Source organism: Castanea sativa, chromosome 2 (assembly GCF_040712315.1).
Source record: "Castanea sativa cultivar Marrone di Chiusa Pesio chromosome 2, ASM4071231v1".
Taxonomy (NCBI): Eukaryota; Viridiplantae; Streptophyta; class Magnoliopsida; order Fagales; family Fagaceae; genus Castanea; species Castanea sativa.
The window spans coordinates 4,612,445-4,629,295 of NC_134014.1; the positions used below are offsets into that span (position 1 = coordinate 4,612,445).

General features: G+C 34.9%; 1 long non-coding RNA gene and 1 pseudogene across 1 annotated transcript; both read right to left on the reverse strand.

Annotated features, from left to right (window-relative positions):
- Positions 1 to 805: 805 nt before the first annotated feature.
- On the reverse strand, positions 806 to 6,238 carry LOC142624777 (putative aspartic proteinase GIP2; annotated as a pseudogene).
- Positions 6,239 to 8,084: 1,846 nt separating this feature from the next.
- Positions 8,085 to 10,800, reverse strand: LOC142624018 (uncharacterized). Its single transcript, XR_012842262.1, has 2 exons — positions 10,088 to 10,800; positions 8,085 to 9,483 (listed from the first exon to the last, which is right to left on the reverse strand). It is a non-coding gene; the product is annotated as an uncharacterized LOC142624018 (long non-coding RNA).
- Between the last annotated feature and the right edge of the window lie 6,051 nt (positions 10,801 to 16,851).

A 16,851-nucleotide genomic window follows, 5' to 3' on the forward strand; every position in this document is an offset into this window, starting at 1 on the left:
TGTCGAGCATCGGACTGAAGATCCCTTTTAAATCTCGATAGATGTTATCTGTCGAGCTTTAAAATCCAGCACTTTTTCACTTGTTTCTTGGACAGATTTGCATGACTTCAATACTTGAACTTGAAACTTGTTTTTTGAAGTATTAAACACATCTTAGATCTATCCAATTACAAGTAAAGTGCGTTTTGTCAAAGAATTAGCCAATTTTAAATAACATATGTTCCTAACATCATTCACATATGTCCTAACATTATCTAAGTAATTGTTTTGTGTTAGCTTAAAGAATTTTTTTACTCTATTTCTTGCATTGTAATGTGTCTCTTATTTGTATTTTTCATGATTTTTAGGTTTTACTCTAATGGTACATACATGCATCCCAACAGTAATGTTTTAAACAAGTTTCACCAACACCTTTTTTTGTGTGTGGATTTATCTTACAGTGCTGCAATTTATTTCCACGTTGAAGAAATTGAACTTGATGTTAAATTGTGGTTGACAAAAGTGGATGATATTTTGGGAAAAGCCAAGGAAGTTCTTGACAATGAAGATAAAACAAATCTGAGCTCTTCTCAAATGGCATGTCCAAATGTGAAGTTTAGGCATAAGCACATTAAGAAAGCAAAGAACATAATGCAAGAGATTGATGAACTCCTGAAGAAAGGCAAATTTGACAAAGTTTCCTACCGTCCTACTTCACAGGGGTTAGTGACCACAACAAATATGGATTGGGTGACGTCTGAGTCAAGAACGTCAACTATGAAGGAGCTTATTCGATGAAGTGGCTATAGCAACTGTGACACAGAGACTAGACGACACTAGTAAGCTACGAATTCAAGGAGAAATCGCAGATAAACTAGATCTAAAACTTCACAAGTGCAGACAACATTGGCTGTAACTCACTCTCTTTCTCTTCTCTCTACCAAAAGTAAAAATATAAAATAAAATAAAAATTATATATATAATTTTGAAAAAATGAAGAAAAATATGATGACAAGACCGCTTATAGAGCCCAACAATAATGTAGTAACAATAAATGATACGTTTCAGTTTTTAGATATTATATATACAAATACGCTTTTGAAAATTGAAACTTAGCTCGCTATAAAAAAAATTTAAAAATTATTATAAAAAAAAAAAAAAAAACCCTTGTATGAGATTAACTTTTATCCCTAAGCAAGGGGAAGAGCTAAAGCTTAGCTTTGAAGATGCCAGATCAAACTCTAATATATATATATATATACATATATATATTATCCTCCAACTGATGTCCCCCAATAACAATGGAAGTTCTCAGCTTCGATCCACCATCCACAACTCCTAAGCATTGCACATTTTCCTTGACCTTCACCATCGAATTGGCACCATAAATCCTCCAATACACACTCTTGCTTTGCAGTACCAAATCAATAGTTGGCACCGCTGGTCCTATCTTAGTGCTATCCATCTTTGTGCTGAAACATGCTCCAAGTGGTGCCACAGATTCTACTCTAGTAATCTTTCTTGATGCAACGTTGTCGACAAAATCTTCAATGACAGCCTTACATGTAGAAGTATGTAAATGGATAGCAAGGAGGTCTTAAAATTGACAACTTTTCCATCTATTTTGATGGACATTACACCAAAGAAATATTCATCATATGGTTCACCTTCTGTATATTCAGGGGCCGTGCTTGCAGGGTTGATTATGAGTGGGGTGGTGATAAGCTAGCAACTCTGATACATTTTTGGTACAAGAGGAGGCATGTAATAACTTAGTCCATCACCAAAAATCATGTCCCCTAATCCCGACTGGGATGAAGAAGGTACACAGAGATCAAACTTACGCTCAAGTTCAAATGCATTTGCAAGCTCCATTTGATCTGTGTCCTTCTGAGTCCTAGAATACCTTCAGTACCTCTAGCAAGGCCATTTAAGCTGCCTGAGTTTGCACAAGCAAAAGAAAATATAGGGGCACTATTGGGTCCCAAATAATATTATTACAAATATTAGGAATTCAAAATAACAATCACACACAAGAACACATAAAACAAAATTTACATGCTCTTCGGGATAAACTCCGAATCAATTTCATTATTATCAAATCAATTACAATAATTTTTGTGTATGCTGGCTAATGAAAAATCTCTCTTATTTTTCTTTGCTCTCTCTCACACACACACACAATAATTATCTCTTTTAAAGGCAACAACACTTTGTTCTCTCCTTTTTTATTTTCTTCTCCATACACAGCTCTATCTTGGCTATATTCTTTTTCTCTAATCAACTCCCTCTTGTCTGCTATCTCTTCTTTTTCTTTCTTGTGCGGCTTCCTCTTTCTTTACTCTTGCACATACTCTATGTGTCTTCTCGAAAGCGGCAGTACATTGCTCTCTCCTTCCTCTTGCGTTCCTCCCAAGTGAAAATCTCTTTTCTCTCTCTTGGTTTCATGCTCTATTTTCCCTCTCCCCATAGGTAGGACCTTTGGGCCAAAGCTGTCAAATTCTTTATAGCATTGTCTATTTATAAGACTCTTTTAATATTCACTTTTGGACTAGGAATACATTACCTCTTTAATAAGGAATCTATTCCCTCTGGGACTAGGAATACATTACCTCTTTAACAAGGAATAGACTTTCTTTCCGCACCAAGAAATAGTCTTTCCATTCACAACAAGGAAACCCAAATTAATTTTTCTTTCTTCAACTAGGAAACCTAATTGACTTTCCAAGTCACAATTGGAATTTGAAGCAATTTCCCAACAATCTCCACCTTGACTCAAATTCCATCAATTGTCCTCAACTATCTTCTTTTCTCTTAGGATAGCTCCTACCTTAATCAAGTAGTCATCTCTTCCTCTTGGAATAGCTCCACCTTAATCGAAGCAATCCTTTCTGTTCCATCTTAATTCACACAAAGAGTCATCCACTAAATCAATCAAGCTCTAATACAATTGTTGGTCTTTTCTTTCACAACATTGTGCGCTACTGATCTTGATAGAAAAAAAAAATAACTCCCAATACCTGTTTATCAAGAAGGTTTCATTCTTCATCCTTCATAGTATCAGGTTTCTTCCCCAAAAGAGGCAAATGCAACTTCTTCCCATAGAGATAATCTTTAATCTGCATCCTCCAATATCCAAAGTTTGTTTCATCAAACTTTTCAATTCCTAAAGCCTTGCCTTCTTCTCCGGCCATCGCTCCTACTCTAACCTGAGCTCTAATACCACTTGTTGGGTCCCAAATAATATTATCACAAATATTAGCAATCCAAAAAAACAATCACACACAAGAACATGAAATTTATGTGCTCTTCGAGACAAACTCCGGATCAATTTCACTATTATCAAACCAATTACAATAATTCTTGTGTATACTAGCTAAAGAAAAATCTCTTTAATTTTTCTTCGCTCACACACACACACACACAATAATTGGGGAGAAAGATGTCAGGTGATTCCTCTACAAAATCTTCGACGGATTCTTTTGGAAAAGTTTTGTCAAAGTCTTCTACAAAACCTTTGGCAGTTAGGATGATGGTTTCTAATGCCAAATTTGAAGTAGAGAAATTTGATGGAATGAATAGCTTTGGAATGTGGCAATGCGAAGTTATGGATGTCTTGGTCCAACAAGAGTTGGATATTACTTTGGAAGACAAACCTGAAGGGATGTCAGACAAGGATTGAGAAAATATTAATAGACAAGCTTGTGGCACTATTCGTTTGTGTTTGGCCAAGAATCAAAAGTATTTTGTTATGAGGGAGACGAATGCTAAAAAGCTTTGGAAGAAATTGGAGGACAAGTATATGACCAAGAGTGTGGAGAATTGTCTCTACTTGAAGAAGAAGCTCTTCCGTTTCCAATATCGTGCAAGTATTTCTAATTTTTAAAACTCGGAAGTTGATATTAGCAATGAGGATAAAGCTGTCTTGTTATTGAATTCATTGTCTAATAATTATAATCATCTAATTATTACACTTTTGTATGGAAAAGATGAAATTAAGTTTGATGATGTGTCCAATGCTTTGACTAATAATGAGTATCATATGAAAGATAAGCAAGCTCAAAGGGACATGATGACTAAGGCTTTGATTGTTAAGGGCATGTCGAATGATAAGAAACTTGAGAAAGACGAGTGTGCCTATTGTCGCAAAAAGGGGCATTGGAAGAAAGATTTTTCTTTGTTACAAAACAAAGACGAGAAGGATTCTAATGCAAATGTAGCAAATGATTGTGATAAGGATTCTGATTTTGCTTTGACTAGTTCATCATTTGTTTGCCATTCAAATGAGTGGGTTTTGGATTCAGCTTGCACCTTCCATATGTGTCCAAAAAAGGAGTGGTTTACAACCTAGAAGAGTTGGAGCTTGGTTCAGTCATCATGGGTAATGATCAAACCTGTGAGATTTTGGAGAAAGGTAAAATCAAGCTAAAATTGCGTGATGGAATGATTTGTTTTCTGAATGAGGATCGATATGTACCTGAATCGAAAAGGAATCTCATCTCAGTTGGTTTATTAGAATCCAAGGGTTTTAAGATTGCTATAGAGAATGGAACATTGAAGGTACAACATGGTCCTTTGGTAGTGATGATAGCCACACGTCGTAGGAACATATATATCCTTAAAGGGAGTACTATTGTAGGTGGAGTAGCAATTGGGGAGGTTACTTTAGACACTATTAGACTTTTGAAACATGCCAATGATAATAATTTGTTTGAGAGTGCCAAGAACTGCAAATTTGAAGTTTGTGAGACTTGTGCTTTGGAGAAGCAAAATAGGGTCAATTTTGGAACAATAGTTCATCATACTAAGGGTTTGCTTGATTATGTACACATTGATGTATGGAAGCCTATTAAGGTTGCTTCTTTTGGAGGTAGGAATCATGATGTTAATTTTGGTGGTGACATGGTGATTAAGCCTTTGCACAAGTTCAAGTGTTGCTTGGACTTGTTCAGTATTTGCAATTTGAAGTAGCCCGTAGGGGCTTTGGTGGTGGCAACGTAGAAGTTTCGTTTGTGGTGATATGCACTTTTTTTTGGACTCTTATTTGGATTTGGCACCATCTTTAGGTGCATTTGGCGTCTATTGGCGTATTTGGAAGTAATTTTGGATAATTTGCACTTTGTTTGTTGAAAACTCTAATTTATTGCGCTTTTTGCATTTGTGATTTGGGAGATGTCTTTTCAAGGTGGAGACTTGTTAAGGATTTATATTTGGTGGTCTGCAAATTTCGTTTGTGAGGCTTGATGGAATTCAAGCCAAGGTGGAGATTTGTAGAATATGGCTTGAATTAGGAGTTCTACTCCTTGTTGGATTTGGATAAGGAAGGAATTTTATTCCTTTTGGGTTTTCGTTGTTTTAAGTTATCAAGCTCTACTAGAAATCTTATCTACTACTTGATTTAGAATTCTTTTTGGAATACAAGTGATTCTCCTTTTGTGTGTGGAAAAGAAGTCTAGTCCTTCTTGATTTTGGATATATTAGCCAACTCAAGTCTCCTATATAAGTAGAGTGCTACTCCGGTAAATTTAGAGAGTGTGTGTGAGAAAGCTCTCTCTTCGATTGGTTATTTGATATTTGTGAGTTGCAATTTGGAATAGTGAGAGAGGTTTGTTACCGCTTGGTTTTGGTTCTGCGGTTTGGTGATTTGCTCTATTTTGGTGCGTTGCAACTTTTGGATTTGCTTTGTGGCTCTCTCTTTGGTTTGTGCGCAATTGGTATTTGGTATTCATATTTGGTACTTGTGAACCTTCGGTTCTTTGGTTCGTATTTGGTTCTTTGGTTGTGTATTTGTGAGAGAGAGCTATTTGGGATTTGGGTTTGTGAGAGTGCCTCTATACCAATTTGTATTATCCCAAATTTGATATGGTGAAATTTGTTCATCGTCGCCCATAGATATAAGCTATTGCCGAACCACGTAATTCTTGGTGTTTTGTGTCTATTTTTTTTTTTAGATTAATTTTCTTCATTCCTATTGTTAGTTTGGAGATCTTTCACAAGCCTAAAATATTTTCACAATCAATCTTGGTAATTTGAGTTTCCACTATTTTACAACACGGACTTGTATGCAGTAACACAGTTCTCCCATCAGTTTCATAAACATAAATGGCATCCTCTTCAAAGTGAACGATTGAATGGGTTTTATGAGTACAAAGGGCAAGTATTGTTGGTGTAGCCTGGCCTAGGTGGCCCATTGCAGCCAAGGCATCCTACGCCCTTAAGTGATTTTACATTTAAATGAGCCACAAGGAACCGGGTTGTAAGATTAGCTACGAACCTGGAACAAATTCAGGCAGATATTCAAGACGCTCATCTGCTTGTAGAATAACTTGGGAGATATATCCAATGATAAAATGAAGACAAATTATACGTAAGTGGACGTTTACCTTGACAATACACTAGAGACTTATACATACATATATGCCTGGTGGTACTTATGTCTTTCACATACCATTACATGTGTGAAATAAATTTTTTTACGGATAAAAAATTGTGAACTTACTAAAAGATTTATTTTTTTCAAAACATTTGAAAAAGAAATTCTCACATACAAAATGGAAAAAAAAAAAAAATATATATATATATATATATATATATATATGTATGTATGTATTAAATAAGTAATTATAAGCTCATCAAATAGAAATTTTGAGGGGGCGTGGGCATGATAAGGCTAGTACATGTTTAAAAGTTTTGAATATAAAATTGATTGGAAACAATGCATAATGCGTCACTAGAAAAATAAAATAAAAGACTTTTGTAGAAAAATACAAGACACTCACCTATTGTAGAATGATTTAATGATTTAGAAGATTCATGAGGATTAAAAAGAAAGATTTGATCAAACATGATCTTTTATCAAGACCTCTCCTTATCACAACTATTACTTTCGCATTAACAAGTGTATGCGGGGCGGGACTTATATAAACATATGATTATGGTGATTTTTTTTTTTTTCATGTCTAATTACTTGTGAAGTAAATTTTCATAGTATCAATTGATGTAAATATTATTTTGCAAAAAAATTTGAAACAAAAAGTACTTACATGCAAAATAAAAAATTAATAAAAACAATTGTTAGCTTATAAAATAAAAGTTTGAATTAAGAAATTCAAAGTCAACTGTATTTTAGCAACATAAGACTTATAGCATGCTTAACAGTTGAATATAAAACTTCTTGGAAACCATGATAATGCATCACTAAAAGAAAAAATTTTGAAAAACCTGAAAAAAGAAAAAAGAAGCTTCGCATAATTTGATTTTAAAACACTCACTTAAGTTTTTCAAAGATTAGTGTGAGGCAGAATTAAACAAGCTTAGTTTTATAGCAAAATAGTTCCTATCACAACTATGACATTGTCATTTATAAATTTTTTTGACACTTATAAAACATATGTAAATGATGATGTTTATGTTATTTATATCCTATTGCATGTAAAGTAGTCATACTTAAAATAATCATGAAGAAAATTTATTTATATATTCTAAAAGAGTAAACAGTCGGTCAGGCTGTGGCATAAAACCATTGTTTTACGCCAGCCAGTAAGAGGCTGCCACGTCATCCTTATTTTTTTTTTGGTCCTTCATGCAATTCACTCCCTCACTCTCTCTGAACTCTCTCAAGGTCTCTCACTCTCTCTGAACTCTCTCTCTCTGTTTCTCAGTCTCATAGTTCAGACCGAAGCTTGCCTGAACCTCCACCACACCACACACCGAGTTCCCGGAGCTGTGCGTGGCGAACTTAAAAGTGCCTTTTCTTTTTATCTTGGATGGACATAAATGCCAAAATTTATAGCCAAAGGGGAAATTGAAAAGCAAATCATATCCTAGTTTAATCTCACAAACCCAAGACAACCCACACAGCCACCATCATCCAACCACCCAACCACCATCATCAAGCCACACAACAACCCAGCCACCATCCCATTCAACCAAGCTACCATCAATGAAATTCATATACCCATTCAAAAATGCAAAGATCCAATGACCATGTCACGCCCTAAACCCCAAAGGGTTCAAAGCATGAGAAAGACATCTCAAGTACCTGTAAATTTTTACTTTTCGACAATTCAATCCACATAAATCCTATCAAGTATCAACATCAAGAATTATCTTAATAATTTCATTGAATATACTCTCAAAGTAAGTCAGAGCTCTAAGCATTAATTACAAAGACCATTGGCCACAAAAGAATAGAGGTCTGAATAATAATTACATTTCAACAGCTTGTCCCATCAATGGGAAACATAGTCACAACCACTATAATATACAAAAGAATTAGTCAAGCCTATTCTAAAATGTACATCATCAAATAAACTCCATTACAAAAGTTCAGCCTCCATCAGTAGTTAGTCTAACTACTATTAGCCACCAAAAGTTGTCTCAAAATATTATTGCCTACTCTGAAAAGTTTATAAAAATAATGGGATGAGACAGGGCCTAGTAAGTAGCATAATTAATGGGGGTGGGGGAAATGCAAGTTCCAACTTCAATAATAATAATATGACAAGAATGGTTAAATAATGAAATACCAAATTTCTCTAAGTAACTACCTTGAAACAATATACTATAATCTGTGAGCACTAACAATATAAATTCCAAAGCCATAATATCTAATATAAGACAAATTATCACAATAATATACCACACTACCACATAGACCGGTCAGGGGATCCATTCATTCACAACTGGCATGATATTGTCCTCTCTGGTATGCAGACTCTTGGCCCCATGGATAGCAGCCTCACCCATACCCTCAAGGTTTTTCTCTCTCCCCATGGGCAGCAGAGAGAGCGCGTCAAATAGGACCTCTCTTGCATGTGGTCTTTTGGCCCCATGGACAGCAGCCTCACCCACACACAATCAAGGAACTTTTTCCCCCCATGGACAGCAGGGAAGAACACGTCATCCAAATTGAAAGGGCACTAACCTAGATTTGATTCTGTTGTCACAAAGATTACGAAACCAAATCGGATGATCACCGGGAAATCACACATGGCATGGTGTTAAAACTACATGATGCTCACAAGTTACATTACTTTGAAACACATAGTTTATATCCAAGTAGTTTTAGAAAAACCTTAAATAATCTACTTCCACAAAGTTTGTAAGGTTTTCAACTTCATTCTTGCCACAAAGATTTTTTATCAATTTCTCAAATACTAAGACAAGATAAGCATCTTTAAATTTTCTTTTATACCATAGAATCCATAATTTCCTTATCAAAGATTAAACAAAAGATGCTCATTTTTCCATGTCAACAATTCATACATTTCCCCAAATGCAGTACCAAATATGATGCATTTTTATATATAATAATATGTAATAGGGTCACAACACGACAATTTTAAGAAAACGTATATTCATACATAATTTTCCAAAATGCGTTTGACCCAAAAACATCGTTTGTGAAATATGAAAATTTTCCAAAAATATCCCATTAAGAAGCTACTTACCTCGCAACCACAAAAGCCTAACTCTCCAAGCTCCAAGGAGATTAGCTAGAACCTAAACAATATCAAGTAAACCTATCACAATAAGTCTAAAACTTGAAATTGTATCTAACCAAAATTTAGGATTTGCCAAATAAACACTTAATTAGGCAAGCCTACTATTTAACCTCATCAATAATAATATATATCATTCCCAAAGTTTCTTAACAAATTTATTCACAAGGTATCAACTCCAATTTATAGAGTTAACCCATTTCATAATATCTCTAACATTATAACTAGTTTTCATAAGATTTACACTACATCATCAAGAGACCCATGTAGGCAAAAATCAACATATCCTCCAAGACAAGAAATTTAGAATTTCACTAACTCCAAATAAACCCAATGACAATGGCAAAATTAAATTTACCAACCATCATACATTATATCTTAAAACCCCTAAATTTTTCCACCATACATAAACCTTGAATAGCCATTTTAGCACAAAATATGTATATACCCACTCATAAAATTCCACCAATACAAAACCCATACATAAAAACACATAAATATCACTTCCAATGCACATAAATCACATGGGTATCATTATCAAAACTTAGATAAAAAATATCCTCAAGCAAAAGTGTAAAACCCACCAAAAGATTAGAAATTTTTACCTCAAATAAAATGATGAAGATGCTTATGGGTTCCTAAGAATTTTTCCGGTGATCTTGCCAGAAAAATGATGGTGAGATGGTGTGTTTTGGAGAGAAGGCCGGCGGGTGAGGTGAGGAATGAGTGTGCTTAAGTGAAGAGAAAAGAAAGAAAAATGAAAGAGAGAAAGAAAGGTGAGAGCCGGCCAAAAAGGGAGAAGAAATAAGAGAAAATGAGTGCTGGAGAGTGATGGGTAGTGGGGTTAGGTGGGGGGCACGTGGGAGGGCTTAAAATCTGCCCTTAACATTTTTTTTTTTTTTTTCAAAAGCTGACAGGGACGTGACACACCATCATCAAGCCACACAACAAAAATCCAAAGATCCAAAACAAAAACAAACCAAACTCATTCTCTCTGTAACCCCAAAAAACCCACAACCATGTCTCCCACTCACTCTCTCCCCCTCCTTCTCCTCATTTCCCTTCTTCTCATCTCAACCTCAACCAGCTCCTCCGACTCGGACCGAGTCTCGAAGCTCCAATCCCGATCCAAATCGGGCATTATCCACCTCGACAACCACTCCGTCTCTCGCTACCTCACCTCCACGAAAACCCCAAGACCCTACTACCTCCTCATCTTCTTTGTCGCCACCCAGCTCTGAATCGGACCAGGGCGATTTCTCACGACTTGCCGAGTCGATGGCCGATTTCGTCCAGGCCAAGACCAAGCTCGCCGTCGGTCTGATTCACTGGCTTCCGTTCCTCTCCACTAGGCAACTGGGCTTCATCGTGGTCACGACCCTGATTTGGATCCCCTTCGCGATCAAGAAGATCGTCAAAGGCGAAACCTTGCTTCACGATCCGAAGCTCATGCTCGTCGGCTTGGTTTTTGTTTACTTCTTCAGCTCCACGACAAGTCGGATTGAGAAGCTTGAGTTAGAGACTGAGAAACAGAGAGACAGAGTTCAGAGAGAGTGAGGGACTTTGAGAGAGTTTAGAGAGAGTGAGGGAGTGAATTGAATGAGAGAGAAAAAAAAAATTAAAATAAATGATGTGACAGCCTCTTATTGGCTGGCGTAAAACAATGGTTTTACGCCACTGCCTGACCGAATGTTTACTCATTCTGAAACTTTTGAAAAAAAATAAAAAAGGTGACTTGCAAAATAAAAATAAAAATTTTGAAAAAAATATATTAACAGCCAATTGTATTTTTGACAAGATAAAATTAAGATATGCTTAAAATTTTCAATTTGAAACTCATTGAAAATCATGTATAAAGAAAAATTAGTAAATGAAACGAAGACTTTTTTAAAAAAATATTTTTTTTTTAAATTGTCATTTACTTCTAGATACTTTTTTTTTTTTTTTGAAAACTACTTCTAGATACATTTGAGTTGTCTATTGAAGAACAAAACTAATCCTAATTCTACCATAAGGTTAACAATATACTCCATTCAACCAACATAGATTGCTTCAATCTAAATTTACGAAGAAGTACTAAGTTTACAATATTTTCACAACAAATAATAAGTGGTAAATTGTCATTAATCCTAATTCAAACTTATGATTGGAATTACATTTTAACTCACTTGTTACAACCAATAACAACTTACCACTTAAAATTTATCGTGAAAGTATTATGGATATATCATTTCTCAAATTTACATACACATATCTAACAATTATGTATACTTACCTTGTTTTCATCTTTGCTTTCCACATCAAAAGAATGCCCTAGGCTCTGCCTTATATTGACAATTTGATATACATAAATGCTCAACAATACACGTTTTTTTTTGTTGAAATATTTACGTGTAAATATTGTAGTTGATTAAGTAGTGAAGTTCCACATTAGATATTAATAAGAAGAACGAATGGCTTATATAATATAGTTGAACTCATATCAATTAAGCTTTAACTTGCTACAACAAAAAACAAAGCTTAATATAGGTTTTTGTATCGAATTGCGTCATTAAGCTCAATGTCTTTTCCTCCCTCCAGCCTCACCTCATTACCTCTCTTCTATGCTGAAAGTTGAAACGCTCACCTTTTTGACTTTTTCTTTCTTCATTTTTTTTCTTTTGGGTTGTTTTTTAGCCATTCGAGATTAAGCAACAAAGCCCTGTCACTAATTTCTCCATCAGGTCTCCTCTGTATTATAGGCCCGCATAACGATTATTTTTCCATTTCTTCTTTTCTGATCCTTCAAATGCCTCAAGGCTAAACTATTCTCCAAGCTCAACTTTTCTCGTTCCAAAGTTACGTTACTAGGCCTACTTAGAGTTGGGTGCTCACTCATTAGTTTCTCTTATTGATTCCTTGAGTTAGTTGATGTGGCTTAACCACCAAAATCAAATCAAATTTTCTTTGATAGCATTTACTTATGAAACATTTCTCATTCTCCTCCCTATAGTACACATTCTCCTTGGACTACTTTATTACGATCTCTTTGACTAACCTTTAGTCGGTTTTCTTGATTGATGAGTCCATAAAAACCATTAAGGTCGTTCATCTTAATGGACGATCATTGCGTCATAAGTAGGCCATCAAAGATAAATGAGTAACCACCCAACACATTCAATAACGACCATCAAAGGTCTTAAACTCTTTCATCAAGATAAAGAACGTTACAATTAGGGTAATAATCACCCTCATTTATGTCCAACAGCTACCTAAGTCACCTATAAAAGGGACAATCTATCCATTTTCTAAGGTATGTCAAAAACCATTACAAATTGCTATCTATAGTAAAAAAGATATAGGTTGATACTAACTTAAGCATCGGAGGCTCACCCACCGGGCACAACCCGGTGGTCTTTTCGATGAACTCTCTTTATCTCGCAGGTCCTACAAGATCGTCAAGAGCTCTAGATTGGACGAGTAACCCAACTGACGATTTTGGCATCATCAGTTTGGCGCCGTCTGTGGGGATACGATTAGTCATCTAGCACTTCCTGTAACAAAGGGTTCACTTGGTTCAATCTAGAGTACCTCATGGGATGAGACTCAATGATTATCTCTTTACTCTGCCCATATCTAGTCATCTAAAATTGGGCCGAGACAAGAAAGATAAAGAGATGTTATCAAGGCACCATCGTCATTAAAACACTGACTTGTCAGCCAAATGAATAAATGATGATGAGAGAGCCAAGATCCAAGGTCTCAAATCTGTTGGCCTCTAGCTTGAGGGTCTAGTTGAAAGACACCTCCAGTGATGCCGTTACCAATGAAAGTGTGACTCCCAGCCGCAAGACGTGATTGGGTTGGTTGACAATGACGTAAGAACTTCACAACTTGTGACCTTCTAGGCATGACACAGTGCACACGACAACCACAGAAATTGAGCGACTTTGGTAGACTTCACAGGAATAGCCCAGCTCCTAGGCCTTGAGGTAAGATCTGTTGTTTCTCATCTTGTTATATGGTCTTACATCATCTTGTTAAAAGATCTAGAATACTAGAAGTCTAAAAACAAAATGATAATCTCGTCTAAAACTTTAGAAATATAACAAAGGATTTTATTCTATTAGATATCCTTTTGTTAAAAAATAAAAAGAAGAAGTGATTGTAGGTGGTCATATAATTTTCAGCCACCCAAGTCAACTATGATGAAATTACCATAGGAGAACTTTCCTTTCTTATTTTCACCGGCTCCCCATTGTCTTTAATTTGCATGAAAGGTGGACCCAAACTTAAATAGAACATAATTACCGTACCAAAATTTTGATCTTAAATATAGGCATTAAAAAAAAAAGGTAATGAATACCTTGATTGTTATAAACTGCATCAGTCAAACCGGTCTCTTGTAGGTCCTTGCCATTAAAGCCAAATATAATTATGCATCGTTAAGGATACAGCTGTAGTCATCAAGGATAGCAGCTATAAGTCATTCGCAGCTAGTGTTACTGATGTATCACAGCTGTAGTATTCAAAATACAAATCTTGAATTGTGTTGAGATAGGATTAGGATAAGATGGAATTGTATTTAATTTTGTATCTAAGTGATAAGGGAGAAACACATCTGATTTGTATAGAAGAGTCAAGGCCGAATTGTATGGAGAAGCATATCTGATTGTGTATAGATGTCATAAGGTCAAATTGCGTTTTAAATTTTGAATATGATGTATATAAAAATGCCTTGAACCGTAAAGGTTAAGGCTAAAAACAATTTCAATTATTTGTTTTTACATATATTATTGCGTAATTGATATCCTAATAATGACTCCTGCTATAACTAAAACAAAAATAGACTATTTGTGTCCCTTTATGGTATTAGATTAACGGTACACTAAAGAAGAAAAATAAATGGTACCCTGATGATATCTTGGTTGATATTCACGGGTAATAAAGCCACAACATAAGGCCATCCCCCAAATTTATGTGTATTTATTGGTGGCAAAAGTATAGTAGAAAATGTATAACATGGTTAGAATGCTCTACACTTAGTTATGCATGAGTTATTAGTCTTGGTTAATGAAACAATGTTTTTCAAGGAACAATTCCGAAAAAATTTAAAAGAAACCTTTAGGAATAAAATGCATGAATGGCGTATTCGGCCTGGCACACAGAATAATTTTCAAAGTGAATGCAAGGTGGGACTAAGGTTGAAAGACCCAGAGAATTATAAAATTCAGTCCTTACGAAATTACCGCAATAGTTAAGCACAAATTATTTTCAAAATATTATGAAATTTTGTATCTTAAAATGTCCCACAAAAGAATGAACAAAATTTACTATTCAAACTTTTCCATGTATACTTATATGTTGCTTTGATTTTGAGAATGGAGAATTTAAATGGTTCCATCTATACCTAATCATGGCCTTGAGAATTCAAAGGGAAAAATGTGGGACTCTCACTGTGTCACAATCCACATGTATGATTCAATAAAAGCGGCTATACATGTACAATGTTTTTATTTTATGCTTACACTAGTGACATCACTAAAGTAAGTACTTACTCACATTTATGATATACGAGCAGAGCTTACTATCTCTAAATACTAAATAGTATCAAATTATTTCCACATGATTCTATTAAATGGAATGACATGTACTCTATATTAAGCTCATCATTTGAGAACAATCAAGATTATTAATTTGTTAGTATTTTTGGGAGCAACATGAGCCTAGTAAAGCTTGAAAAAATGGATCGAAAAAAGGCTTGACATAAGAAAAATCATCCTGCAGAAAAAGGTCATGGTGTAGGCACAACTGTTGAGAATGTCGTAGAGGTTTTCTTGCTAGGGCAGGTCCCTACTCCTCTTATTTATATTATAGCATTACTTGCTTAGAATAGAGCAAATTCTGATTACCAAAAAAAATATATATATATATATATATATAGAGCAAAATCTAAAATTATTTCAAACCACACTATGGGGAAAGATATCATATATCTCACCCTCCTTTTAGCACCATATTTACGGGTCAGTCATGTGACACTTATTATTATCCCACCATAGTTGCTATTGTTTAAATAATTTCTATGTTAAGGGCCAAGAGTTAGACAACCATATGCTATGTGGTTAAACATTTGTTGACAAATTGCGTAGTCAACGAAAGAAGGAAACATTTTTCATAAAAAGAAAGCAAGTGAGATGGTAGGCTATTTCTACTTTATCGCTACAAAACAGACTTGGCAACCGATGTGCACGTGTGTGTCATGTGGGCTGGAATATATATAAGAATTAATTCCCTTATTCGTTTGCAATGATTTCCTTTTGTGAATTATATGCAGCCATATCACAACCTTCTCCTATCATTTCATAAGGTTGCCATCTGTGTAAGTATATAATCGACGAAGGTAAAATGAGACACAAGTTTCTCATAAATGGCCTATATGCCGTTCACTAGTAGCTACCTTGGCTTGAGGTGCCAATATAATTGGTTATGGAATTTCATATCTTGAAAATATCATACCTAAGATGATGGCATTTCCCACATTTATTCCCCCAAAATTGAATTGCTATCACTTTGCACTATGAAAAAATTTATCAAATTAATTATCTCTCCATTCTACTCATTTATTTTAAAGAGTAGCAATGTCTTTTTGGGATCACTCTATAATTTTATACATAATTTTCTATCATGAACATGTTACCTCATCTCTATCCATACATATTCATAGGCAATGGTCTATAAGTCTCTAAATTTTGTTCTAATACATTAGACATGAAATTTTATGAAGATTTCCCTTTGGGACTAAGATTAAGTCCAAAGGAAGAAAAATGCAGGTACAAACCATGACAGGCCCTTCTTTTGGTCATCATCCAATAGCGAATGTATCTTTCATGTTTGAACAGGGGCAAACCCTCTGGATATACCTACATCTTCAAATAACTGGAACAAAATATAGCAACGATGGTGCCCAGTTCTTGGGCCTTAAGATGTTCCAAATTTTCGAAGGGGATGTCATAATTTGACGAAGAGAAACCCTTAAAAAGAAAATTGTGAAAATTCCATCTACATCACAAATGCCGAGTTTAACTCCTGTAAATTATGGGTTGTACAAATCCAACAAAGAAGAGCTCTATAAGTAAGAGTTCAATGACGAAGAGTTCGTCAAGAAGACTACAACAATGAAAAGACTGAGGTATGTACAAAATAGTATTGAGATTTAAGGTCTTCTATTGAGGTAACTCATTTTCTTTCTTTCTTTTTTATCCATGAGATCATTTTATTGAAATTAAATAAATATCAAGCTTGCATGATTATTACAAATGTGTATGTAGAACATGTTGAAAATATTGCTATAAAATTGTTACAATTATCACGATCAATATGACTATAT